The 11467-nt window shown below is 44.2% G+C and overlaps 1 long non-coding RNA gene across 1 annotated transcript; it reads left to right on the forward strand.

Annotated features, from left to right (window-relative positions):
• Nucleotides 1-5257: 5257 nt before the first annotated feature.
• LOC135295180 (uncharacterized) lies at nucleotides 5258-9207 on the forward strand. Its single transcript, XR_010357202.1, has 3 exons — nucleotides 5258-5373; nucleotides 5777-5846; nucleotides 7189-9207. It is a non-coding gene; the product is annotated as an uncharacterized LOC135295180 (long non-coding RNA).
• The last annotated feature ends 2260 nt before the right edge of the window (nucleotides 9208-11467 follow it).

The raw sequence follows: 11467 nt of genomic DNA on the forward strand, positions 1-11467 counted from the left end.
TTGGGCTCAGTTGGCTCCTGTGTCTGCTCTCTCTGTTTTGTCCTTTTAGCCCAGGAGACATCACTGCCTCCCAAAGGAAAACTTGCTGTGGGAAAGCTGCGGGGATCCTAATTCCACAATAACCAAAATACTGGAGGTTTTCAGTCACTTGACTGCATCCAGAGAACAGCAATCCTTGTATCATTAGCAGTAATTCACCAGGTGTGTGCTTGCTGGGCCCTTCTAAGTGTTTCTGTGGTTCAATATATGGAACTAATAGAAGAATTTTCCAGCTTTTAACATTTTGTAGTCCAGTGTCATGGAGGGAAACATCAGTTCTTTAAGCATTAATGTCCTGTACCCTCAGTAACTGAACTATTGTATGATTACTTGCAGAATATCTTCGTTTTCAAGGCCATTTAACCATCAAGCTGCAGTACAATGAGAAAGACAGAATAGTGGCTTGTTTGTGAAGAATTTACAATATCAGAAGGAAAAAAGTATCACAATTTGAGCTCAATTGATTTTTAAAATTATTTTTACGTTTTAGAGGGCAGTATAGGTAAAATTTAAGAGAAAACTATCTGGAAAAAAGACTTTTTAAAAGTTACTCTTTGCTCTAAATCAATTTCTTCTTGTAGTTTGTTTCAGGGAGTGACTCAGACCCAGTCAAAAGCAGAATTTCTGATTTGGGCAATGGTCAAAGAAGCCAGAGAGAGGTCTGGGGGAAGGTCCATGTCCCTGCCAGTTTCCAATGTAAAGTTTAAAACTAGGAAGCATAACCAAGATTAGGAAGTTAATATATCTATAATATATTAAGGTTATGGATTGATTATATGAACTCTTCCTCTTCACATTTCTCTGGTCATTTCTGAATCATCTGGAAGTTTCTTCTGGTATGTATTACACACAAATGAACGAGCTATCCTCATCTGCCCTTCACCCCAGCCATCTGTCCTCTCTGCTCTCCTCTTTCATCAGGACAGTTTCATATTTAGAACCATGAACAAAGAGAAGTAAAGGAGCTGATTCACAAACCTGCCCGAAATCTGATGCACATCCCTGGCAGGCAGCATGGTGGGATGGTCTGTAACAGCACAAAATTCACTGTATCACCTGACAGCACTTGAGAAACTCCCACTTCCAAAGCAAATCTGTCAGGATGACATTGCCTTGGAGGACAAGAGGAAGACCCTTTGCCATGCTGCAGGAGGGACAAGGCCACCTCCAAATTAGAATGTCTCTGGGTGACACTCATGTCCCCTGCTCTCAGATGGCAGCAGTGCAGGTGTCTGCACCTGCCCTGACTCTCTGGATCCCTCACTGCTGATGGAAGGGAAACCAGCACCTCTGGGCAGTGAGCAGCCCACAGGGATATTCAGAGGATGCCTGATCTCCCTGCCCATCCCTCTGCACCAACTGAAGGGATTGGAACAACCAGCTGAATGCAGATGTTTGCATTGCTACTGGGGGAGTGAGTGCCACCCTTGGGGTCCACTGGCATTGTGACAGGAGCTCTGAGGCCAAGCAGGGTGACCTTGGCTGCTCCCTGCCCGTGGGCAGGTTGTGGATGGTGTGGAGGATGGGCCAGCTGTGGATAGTGTGGGCTGAGCAGGGTGGAATGGGCAGAGTCCATGAGGCTGTGAGACCACAAGGCCATGAGACCAGGAGGCCACACTCGACGTGCACAGGATGCCTCTGCTGGGATATTCTGGAGCTCAGGATGAGCAGATTCAGGGCTGTGTTTACCAGGTGGATCTGACTGTGCTTGGGCTTGACTCTGCCTGGTGGGTCTTGCTCAAACTTCACCCCAGCTGGGTAAACAGGAGTATCTGGGTTGATTTAAATGCAACTACAATTTCTTTTGTTGGAACTCTCTGAGAATCTAATTTAGCCAAGTCTTTAGGCGTGTGCATAAGGCTGTCCTGTTTGTTCAAAGCCACCCGAGTGTGTGCAGGCAGCTCACTAAAATCTGTCACAAAAAGCACTGCTGGAAATGCTTTCCTAACAAAGAGAAATCCCTAATTTGTGGCATTTAGGAATTAAATCATTGTAATAACCCCACTCCCCCCCAGCCATATAAGAAGGTAGCAGTGAAAGGAGGTGATATACAACAGTCTGGACATGTTTATAGGCTATGTATTGTGTGTTGTTATTGCAGTTTTTCTACAATATAAGCCAGCAATTAGCAATTAAATTCCCATTATGGGATCATGTTGGTAATTGAGATAAACTGTAACTGTGTAACTGTTTTAAGCCTTTCTTTTAACTAACCCAAATACTACAGTACTTTTATAATTTAGAGATCATATTCCCATTAGTAGAGTTTATGACTCAATAAACAGCTCCCACAAGTTCATAAAAGCCAAAACTGTAAACACCAGGACTATTAATGCAATAGAAATTCTGTGCCTCCCTCTTCTCTTGGTGGTCTGGATAGAGCAAAGGGAAATGCTATCACAGAAAAAAACCCCAACATTTATTTTGGCTATATAAATATAAATGAATTGTCTTAAAACCCATCTGGAAATTTCTTCTCCTCCCCATGTCCCAGGTGGTCTGGCAACAATGATGCATTCTGCTTTTGTCTGCAGGCAAGGGCAGGAGCTCCCATCATTTACATGAAGGGATTGCATTTGAAAGCCTGGTGGTGTCCTCACCCTGCCTCTCCCTCGGGAGAAATAGGAACAAAATCTTCTCTAGAGTTGGGTTTCAGTGTACTTTTCTGTTATTATTGTTATTACATTTATTATTGTTTTAAAGGAAAATCCTCACTGGAGTGCCTAGATTCCACAGTTTTTGAACATCTCTCCTGCTGGCATTTTTTTCTTTTTTTTTTGACAGCTAAATGAATTTTAGGAAATTTGCCTGGACATTTATACAATCAGAGGTTTTGTAGCTCAAGCCTCTTTCCATTTAGGTCTGGGGGTAGTGACTAATTTAACAATTTTCAATAAAAAATGAGCACCTTTCTTTGTCCAAGAGAACATCATTTTGCAGCATGTAAGGCTCTGTTCTACTTAGCAAATCTTTGTGCAAGGAACCACCTCTACCTGGTGTCTTCTTTGCTGCTGAAGGATGTTTCTTCCCATGTTGCTAAAATCACATTGCTCAAGCTCATCAAAATGCAGGAAGTTTTTATTTTTCTCACTCACCATCTGGGTGGAAGTGGTTGTGAAAAGCTGGAGGAACACGCAGAGCCACTGCTCCTGCACTCCCTCTCCCAGTAGGTAACTCACCCTGGGATGGAACACACGGTTTCCATCTGTTTTGCCATTGCATCAGGCCTCCTGTTCCAGCCACTTTTGTTGTGAGAGTTTGTTTCCAGAGTAAGCATCTCAAGTGACTGCTGGGATTTGTGTCTATCACCTCGCTGCTGCTGGATTCCTGACCTTTACACTTACAAGGGAGTTTGGCTTTCAGAACCCCGGGAAAGCTCAAAAAGGCAGAAACTCAGACATTTTGTCCTGCAAGGCCTGGTAAGGAGTGAGCAAATAGTCTCTCTTAGGCTTCCTGGCATTTCCATTTCACCGGCCTTCCTGAAGTTTCAAGTTTCCATAACAATGGTATCAAACAGAGAGGGCACTCCATCGGGAATGTGCCTGCCTTCCTCTCACTGGTAGTATCCCATGAACTCTCTTCCCCCAGCCAATTCTCGAGAATCCATTTAAACACTCCCCAGTAAAGTTTCACAGCATCGCAGCAGGTTCAGAGATGCCCCTTTGACTCCCTGTTGTCAGGCACAGAATGAAGACAACACAAGACCCGAAGCAAATCAAGTATGTGAATTAGAAAGACTCGGCATCCTAATGAAGCAAAATTCCTTTTTGAAGGCAAACAATCATGAAGGACCTGAGCTGTCACTCCAGAGGCCCCAGCAGTTTCACCATTGATTTCTGTGAAACAGAGGAACAGATTTCCTGTGGGAACAAGGCTTGGCTTTACTTTCAGGGAAAGGGCGATTGCTTTTCTGCATTCCTACCCTTGCACACAAAACCCCTGACTTGTTTTGGGATAGCCACATGCTTCAGCTGCACCAGCCCAGGTCCCAGGACTGGGTCAGATCACACCTCGAAATTCAGTATTGCAGATTTTTAGGTGTGCGGGTTTGTGACAGATTCACTTGTCCCCTTAACCAAACTAGTGGTTGGCTCCACAGGAGGTAAAGCCCTAAGCCATAACTGGGCCCAGAGGAGTGGAGGAGTCTCCAGTTCCAACCTGTCCTCTGAAAACCCACCAAGGAGCAGGGTGAGAGGCTTGTCCTTTGAAGTCTGCAGGTGACTGTGGCTCTTGTTGGCCCTCAGGTCCCTCTGTGCAGCTCAGGAGCCGATGTGGGACTGTTTTCCCAAAGCAAACCCAGCAATTGCAGGATTGCCTCCACACCAAGGAGAGGCCTCAGCTTTTGGATCATTCTTTTCCCTCCTGGGCTGTTCCTCTCAGTGGCACAAACCTTACCCTTTCCCTGGGTAAGAGGCAGCACTGTCTTTCTTGGGGGTAAGCATGGTAATCACGTATCATCTGAACAGAGAGAGACATGGCTCTGTCCCAGGATTTTCCTGGGAAGCTGTGAGAAGCTGTGAGAAAGCTCAGACAAAATGAGAAATAATTCTTATCTCCATTTGCTGCACCTGTTGTTGTGCACATGTGGAATGTGTTAAGGAGATTGTTTACCAAAGGGTGGTTTCTTAATTGGAAAGATGGCGTTTGGATGGATTGACCAATTGGATCCACGTGTGTGTGTGATGACTGTCTGGCAAGGGTGATGAGTTTTTCTTAATATTTATTAATATAATATAGTGGAGTAGCAATAAAGCAATTGATGAGCCTTCTGCAATCATGGAGTCAATGCACATTATTCCCAGTTCAGGGGATTGTTGCTACAAGAGGTGAGGGTGAGTGCACAGTCTTCCTCCTGCTCCCTCAGCTGAGGGTTTCAGATGCTCTGGGCCTTTTGAGCCCTGCCCTGCAGAGCCCCAGGCTGAGCTTTTCCTGGCGCATGGCACTGGTGGCCCATGGAGAGCTATGGAAAGCACGAATGGCATGAGCATTAACACCAGGCAAGCAGGGGCAAGAGCTGCACCACTGGTGTGTGGATGCTGATGAACACTTCCCTCCCCTCATAATCTTTTTATAAGATTGTACCACTGGTGGTATTTGAGGCATCTCTGGCTCAGTGTGCCAAAGGCCTCTCCTCTTGCAGGAGGTAAGCTATAAATCATAAATCAAGAGACATTTTTTTGGATTTAATATTGCTAATTTAATACACGTCAGTGATGCTGACCATGCATCAACTAAAGAAAGCAATCAGTTTTCCACCTCTGGGGAACATTTTCAGAATGTTTAAGGTCCAAAAGCTGGATCCCATGTTTCTGGAACAGGAGGTTTTCAGCACAGGTGAGCAAAAATAATTTTCAGGATGATACAGTATAAAGCTGCATTTATCTCAGGAGTTTAACTAATAAATAATGTACTATTGCCAATAGATTTAAAGTATGATGTCATCTGTGTGCCTAAATATTCAAACCATTCTTGAATGAAATGGTAACTGTCTTTCTGAAGGGTAATAATGCAAGAGTCAGCATAAAAGGTTTGCCTTGTTCTGGACTGCATCAGTTAAAATGATGGCGGTAAGCAGAAGAGAGATGGGTTTATTAGGACAGTAATGGGATTGTTGCCTCTTCCCTCCTCCTGCTTGCATCACTCACTGTATCTGCCATGGGTGATGCAGGGAAAATGGGGACCCCCGAGTCTGCCAGGAAAGCAAGGGGGGTTGCAATGGGATGTATTGTTTTTCCAGGAGTTTGTTTTAGGACTGATGAGCAAGAAGGACTGGGAAGGACTGGCTGCAAAGAGATGATTATAGTTGGGTGAGTAAGCCTTGGCTCACCCTCTGGGAACTCACAGCCACTGCTTCAAGAAAATCAGATGGCCAAAGGTGACTCATTAGACAGCATGTGCTGGAATTGCACTGATGTAGTGGTGAGAAGGATCAGGAATGGAAAGTGAAAGGGACAATCAACAGTTATTTTAACAAAAATGAAATTAAGTTTTTTTATTATTATTATTTTCATGAGGTTGCTATGCTCTCAGAACCTCTGTTCACAGCTGTTGCTGTCCCTTATCCAGAGTAGTTTTCAACACAAGGTGAAAGCCACATTGTGAGTTGGGCACTGGCTGGTGTGACCAAGGAGGGCTCGGTCTCTGCCAGGCTGCACTTGCCATTCAAGTGGCAAAGATTTCAGTCTGGGGTTTTTTTTCAGTTTGTGAGAGTGATGCTGTAATGTTGGCCTGGTGGAAACACTGCTGCACACAGTTGCTAGGGAAACATCTTCAAGTTCATTTTTCTTTGAGTTTTGTCATTCAACTCACAGCATTGCTGTAATTATTCTTTTAAAAGTGGGACGTGGGAGCCATGAAGAGGTGCCAGTCACTGATGTAAGAGCTGGCATTGACCAAACACTCTGGCTTGAATCTCACCAAGGGCCTCAGGGTCAGCAGAGAGGTTTCTGCAGGTGCTGGAGGGGTGTGGGAAGCAAAACAGCTTCAACATGAATTTGAATAATGTGTGGAGAAACCCCTCCAATTATGCCTGCAGCAATGAGTCAAGTTCAAGCTTATATGAGTGAGATGTCTGGCTAGACTTTGTATTTACATTTCAGTAGCCTTTTCTTCTGACAGTGATGCCCCTTGTCTTGCTAATGAGTCTGCTAAAAGTGTATTGGTGGGCTCTGTAATGAAAGGAAATGTGACAGGATTTGTTGACACAATGCCCAAAATGGATCGGAAAATTCTCCTCTCAAGAGGAAAGGAAATGACAAGACTTTTTCAATTATTCTGCTTTGAGTGTTATTAAAATCATCCCTGATCAGACGTCACAGAGGTGGTGATGGTTGTCCTAAACACAAACCTTTGTGGAAGAAGAGGCTTCTCAAAATGGATTCATCTCCCAAACATTTGTATGTCTAAACTGTACCCTGAAGGGATAATCAGGCACAAAATCACTCATCCCTCTGTGGGGATTGAGCTGGGGACTCATTTTCTGATGGACAGTTCTAGGAATTGCTTTGTGAGCAGAGGCAAAGCAGAGATTTTGGAAAATCAGCTACACTTTTGGTATGACCCCACTGTAATGCCTGTTTGTCAGCAAAGCTGCTCCTGGAGCCTGTTGTCTCTGCTCAGACACAGCAGGAGCTGGGTTGTGATCCACAGGTCCTGCCCTGGAAGTACATCCAACAAAAGTCAGGAAGGGCTCCCCAGCTGTGAGCTGAAGTGGCACACTGAGATCAGCACAGCAACCTGAGGTGAAATCCTGACCCCCTGAAGCCCTGAATAGCTCCTTCTCCAGTGTCCTCATCTTCACCTCTTTCCTTTTGGCTCTACAGCTCAGGTAATGTCTTCAGAGGCCACAGGACTTCCCATCTGGGCTCTTCTGTGTGTTTTGTCTTCCCTGGGGGCCCAGTGTCCTGCACTGGGTGATGATGTGCAGAGAGGGGACACAAGGAAGGCCATGCAGGCTTGGTGACAAAGCCAGAGCCATGCAGGAGGGTGACAAACTCTGGGCCATGAGCTGCTCCTGGCAGGCTTGACCATTTCTCCTGCTCCTGTCCTTGGTATCCTGCACAGCCACAGGCTGCCAAGCCCAGGGAGGCTTTTTTGCAGTGAGGTGGGGTCCTGGGCTTCAGGAGAGAAAGGAGAATGATGCCATACCAGCTCTCTCTTCCCCCACCCCCGCTTTGATGGAAAGTTGGGTCAGTGTTGTTTTTGTTTCTGCTTCTTTCTCCCTTGCCAAAGAAATCATTGTGACTAACTCCTCATCATACGTGTTCAACAGTGTTTCTGGGATCAGGTCCTCCTCATGAAAACAAAAATAATCCCTCTTGTTTCTCCTCCCAGCTATCCTGTAATATACGTAAGTGTTCAAGGAAGCCAGGAATGTATTTTAATTCGGATCATTATTAATAAGTTCAGGAGCTATGAGTTTTCCTCTCTTCATTCAAAATGAATTATGGCTTGGAGAAAAATATATCCATCTTACAAAGTTTTAATCCAAAGGGACACCTTCTAATTAAATTAACCAGCAAAAAGGAAATACTTGTAATAAGGGTGCAAGATAAATATTTGTATCGTGCACATTCTAATTTATCACAGCCTTAAAAGAGTCCATAAGGTTTGTTTTTCTTCACTGCAGTGTGATGCACTCAGATCTCGTTCTCATTTATGAATTAGTGTGTGTCACATGGGACACCCCCCCATGGGCTGGGGCATTGGCCTGCCAGTGATATATTGCAGCTGGGAGAGCTGAGCAGTGAAGACGAGTAGTCCTCAAACTCAGGCCCTAAATTTAACATTACCCAGAGACAACCAGAGCCCTGAACTGACTCAGGGCTAGAGGCAAAGCTGCACAGCCCTGATGTGTTATCTCGTGGGATTGCACACTGCAGTGGTGCTGCCAATTTTGAGGGAGCGAGGGGAAAGCACCTACACTTCCTCCATTAATCTGCTTTTATTTGCCTGGGTGGTACCATGGTGATACTCACTGAAGCCCTGGGTGGGCAAAAGGTTTAAGTGGGAGCCTGTTTTTAAGGCAGCTGATAGGTTGCATTAATTGCACAGGCAGTGCTCTCATATTTGTAGCTGTGTTCATGATTAAATGATGCCTTTGCTGCTATAGGTAACTTCTACATATTTGGGTTTTATTTAGTAGTTTTCGGGGAAAAAATACCCAAATCACAACTCCTGTACATATGCATTTGTTTGTGCATTTCTCCTCTCCAGTGTCTGCATGAATGCTCATGGAGTATTTTGCATATTCACACATGTGCTGGGGTGTACAGGACACACAGACATATCCAATATAGAATTCCATATTTTTACCCAATGTTATACATCTGACTACATTTTAAAAGTATGCAAATTTCTGGTTTGCAAAACTGGGAATAATCAGGCTAAAGGAAAATATGCTAAAGTATAAAAAAACATATACAATTATTCCAGGAATTGACTGTGCACAGGGAAAGGTCTGATTTAGACTAGACTGGAATAATTTCAGTTGTAAGGGACCTACAAAGTCCAATTGCCTGTCCACCTCAGGGCTGACCAAAAGTTAAATCATGTTGTTAAGGACATTGTCTGAATGTCCCTTGGACACTGACAGGCTTGGGACATCAACCACTGCACCAATATATCTGAAATTTTAGAGGCAAGACAACACTAGTGCATTTCCCAGTGTAGGAGGGCTCTAATTATGAACTCAGATCATAGCATTAATTGCAGATGCTAAACAATGTGACAATGTCTGGATGTTCAGTTGGTGTCGTGTTGTGTTTGATCCACGAGAGATTACAGGAGTGAAAATTGTCAATGCAAAATTGGAGTTTACAGGGGAATATTTTCCATGCATTTTGCAGAAATCGATGCTTTATTCAAGAAAAATGAAAACTTTCTAAGTGTTTTAATTGTGGGTATACTTTGGCCCAGTTTGTGGAAGAAGCTGCAATTTTAACAGGAAAATTAGCACAGATAATTGAATATTCCCTTCTTTACAGGGAATATTTTCATTATTAATAAAACCTCACATTTGAACATTTTATTCCATATATAAGAACTATACATAGAAATAATTCATGAATGAACCTAAGAACTACAAACTAATGTGCTGACCTTCTATACCAGTCAGGGAATTGAAAATTCTATCACACATCAGAACTGGCAGACATGGATGGATCCTGTGTGCACGAGAGAGATGGTGGCAAGAACAAAGTGTTGCTTCTACTCGGGAGATCCAGGCTGTTCAAATCTGCTGGCAGGCTTTGCAGAGGTCAGTGAGGATGTGCCTCAGCAAGGCATCACTGATAAAGCACATCCAGCTTTCCAAAATTGGCACTTTGACCCAGGCACACTGGGGAGCCAAACTGTGGATGAAAAAGGGCTGAAGTTCTCTCATGGATCTGCTCCAGTCCAGAAAACAGTGTGGATGTGTGTGGTATACTCCAATGGGTTAATTAAATGTCTGTAGGATGGGATGAGCAGTGGATTAATGACATTTGTGGAAGGTGCAGGACTTCAGAACTGCCAACAGCCAAGAACTGCAGGAGGATCTCACTCACTCCCAGCTGAGTGACTGGGAGATCAAATACCAGTAGAAAACCAGTGCTGGGAAAAGCAAAGTAATGAAACAGAGAAGTGACAAAATGACCACAGCTCAGCCAGCAGCTGGCAGTCAGCACCCTGCTGCCTTTTAGAAAAGAATTTGGAATACTGGTGGAAAATTCTCTGAAAGCAGAGTTCTGATACTCAGCAATGGAAGGGAAAAAATAGTCAAATTAAGCACTGGATACTACCAGGGGAGGAAATTGTCATATGAATCATAAACCCAAGCCATGCCATGCTTCAACCACCCTAAAAGGGATATGGGGGAGCCAGAGGTAGAGAGAAAATTAAAACAAGAACAAGGAGGCTGTGACCAAGCTTGCACGAGAGGGGGTGATGGAACAGCTTATGAAAAAGGCCTGTTCAGGGGAAAAAAAGCTCTTCAGTCTTTCTCAAAGTAAGAACAAAGAGCCTCCCAAGGACATGACCAGGTTTAAAAAGAGGGGGAGGATTTGCTGATTTCACAGTGCAGCTGCCTTGTGCCGGTGCCCCCACCACAATATTCTGCAAAGGCCAAGAGGGCAGAAAGGCTCCAAATTGGGCAGGTTCAGAGAGAACCAGGCTGTTGGTGACTGTCAAACACAGCACTGCAGCTCCAGCTCAGGAGTCCTGGTGATCATGGAGAGGTGGGAGCACAGCGGGGACACCAGGAAAGGCCTCATGGCACTGGTGCTGTTTCCTCTTTGTTGTGCTCTGAGCATCTCCTACCAGCCATGGTCAGAAACAGGATCCAGGGTTGGACCAACCCTTGTTCTGACCTCAGAGAGCAGCTCTTTTGTCCCTGTGTCTCACCAAGAACTACAGATGTGCTGTGCTGATTTCTGAATAAAATAAAATAAAACAGTCTAACTCTAAATAAACGGAATGTTCTCCTTGAACTTAAAAAACAAAACAACAAAAAGCCCCAAAATAAAACCAAGACAATGTTTATACTGGGAAATGTGCATTTTTGTCTTCCTGGATAACTCAAAAACAGCTGTAGGGGTTTTGTTCAGACTCCCCCTCTCCAAAGTTCACTTTTAGGTTGAGACAAATGTTTTCAGTGCCAAAGAAGACATTTGAAGAAGACCGTAAATGAGAGAAAACAGAGTTAAGATGCAAATGGAGTTTTGCTGCAACCTTAACCAGAAATCTCATGATTTACAGTCATTTCTGTAACATTTGCTTATCTTCAAGGAGAGGAGGGCTCTGGTTTAGCGGAAGCTGTGTTTTACCAGGAGGATAAACAATGGTCTTACTGAATAACCAGCATTTCCCAATGTTGTCTCGTGAAGATTTCAGGAAAAATCTCCTCAGAATAATGCTCTTGATTCTAGGGAGGAGAGATTTGAAAGAAAAC

Source organism: Passer domesticus, chromosome 2, assembly GCF_036417665.1.
Source record: "Passer domesticus isolate bPasDom1 chromosome 2, bPasDom1.hap1, whole genome shotgun sequence".
NCBI classification, from domain to species: domain Eukaryota; kingdom Metazoa; phylum Chordata; class Aves; order Passeriformes; family Passeridae; genus Passer; species Passer domesticus.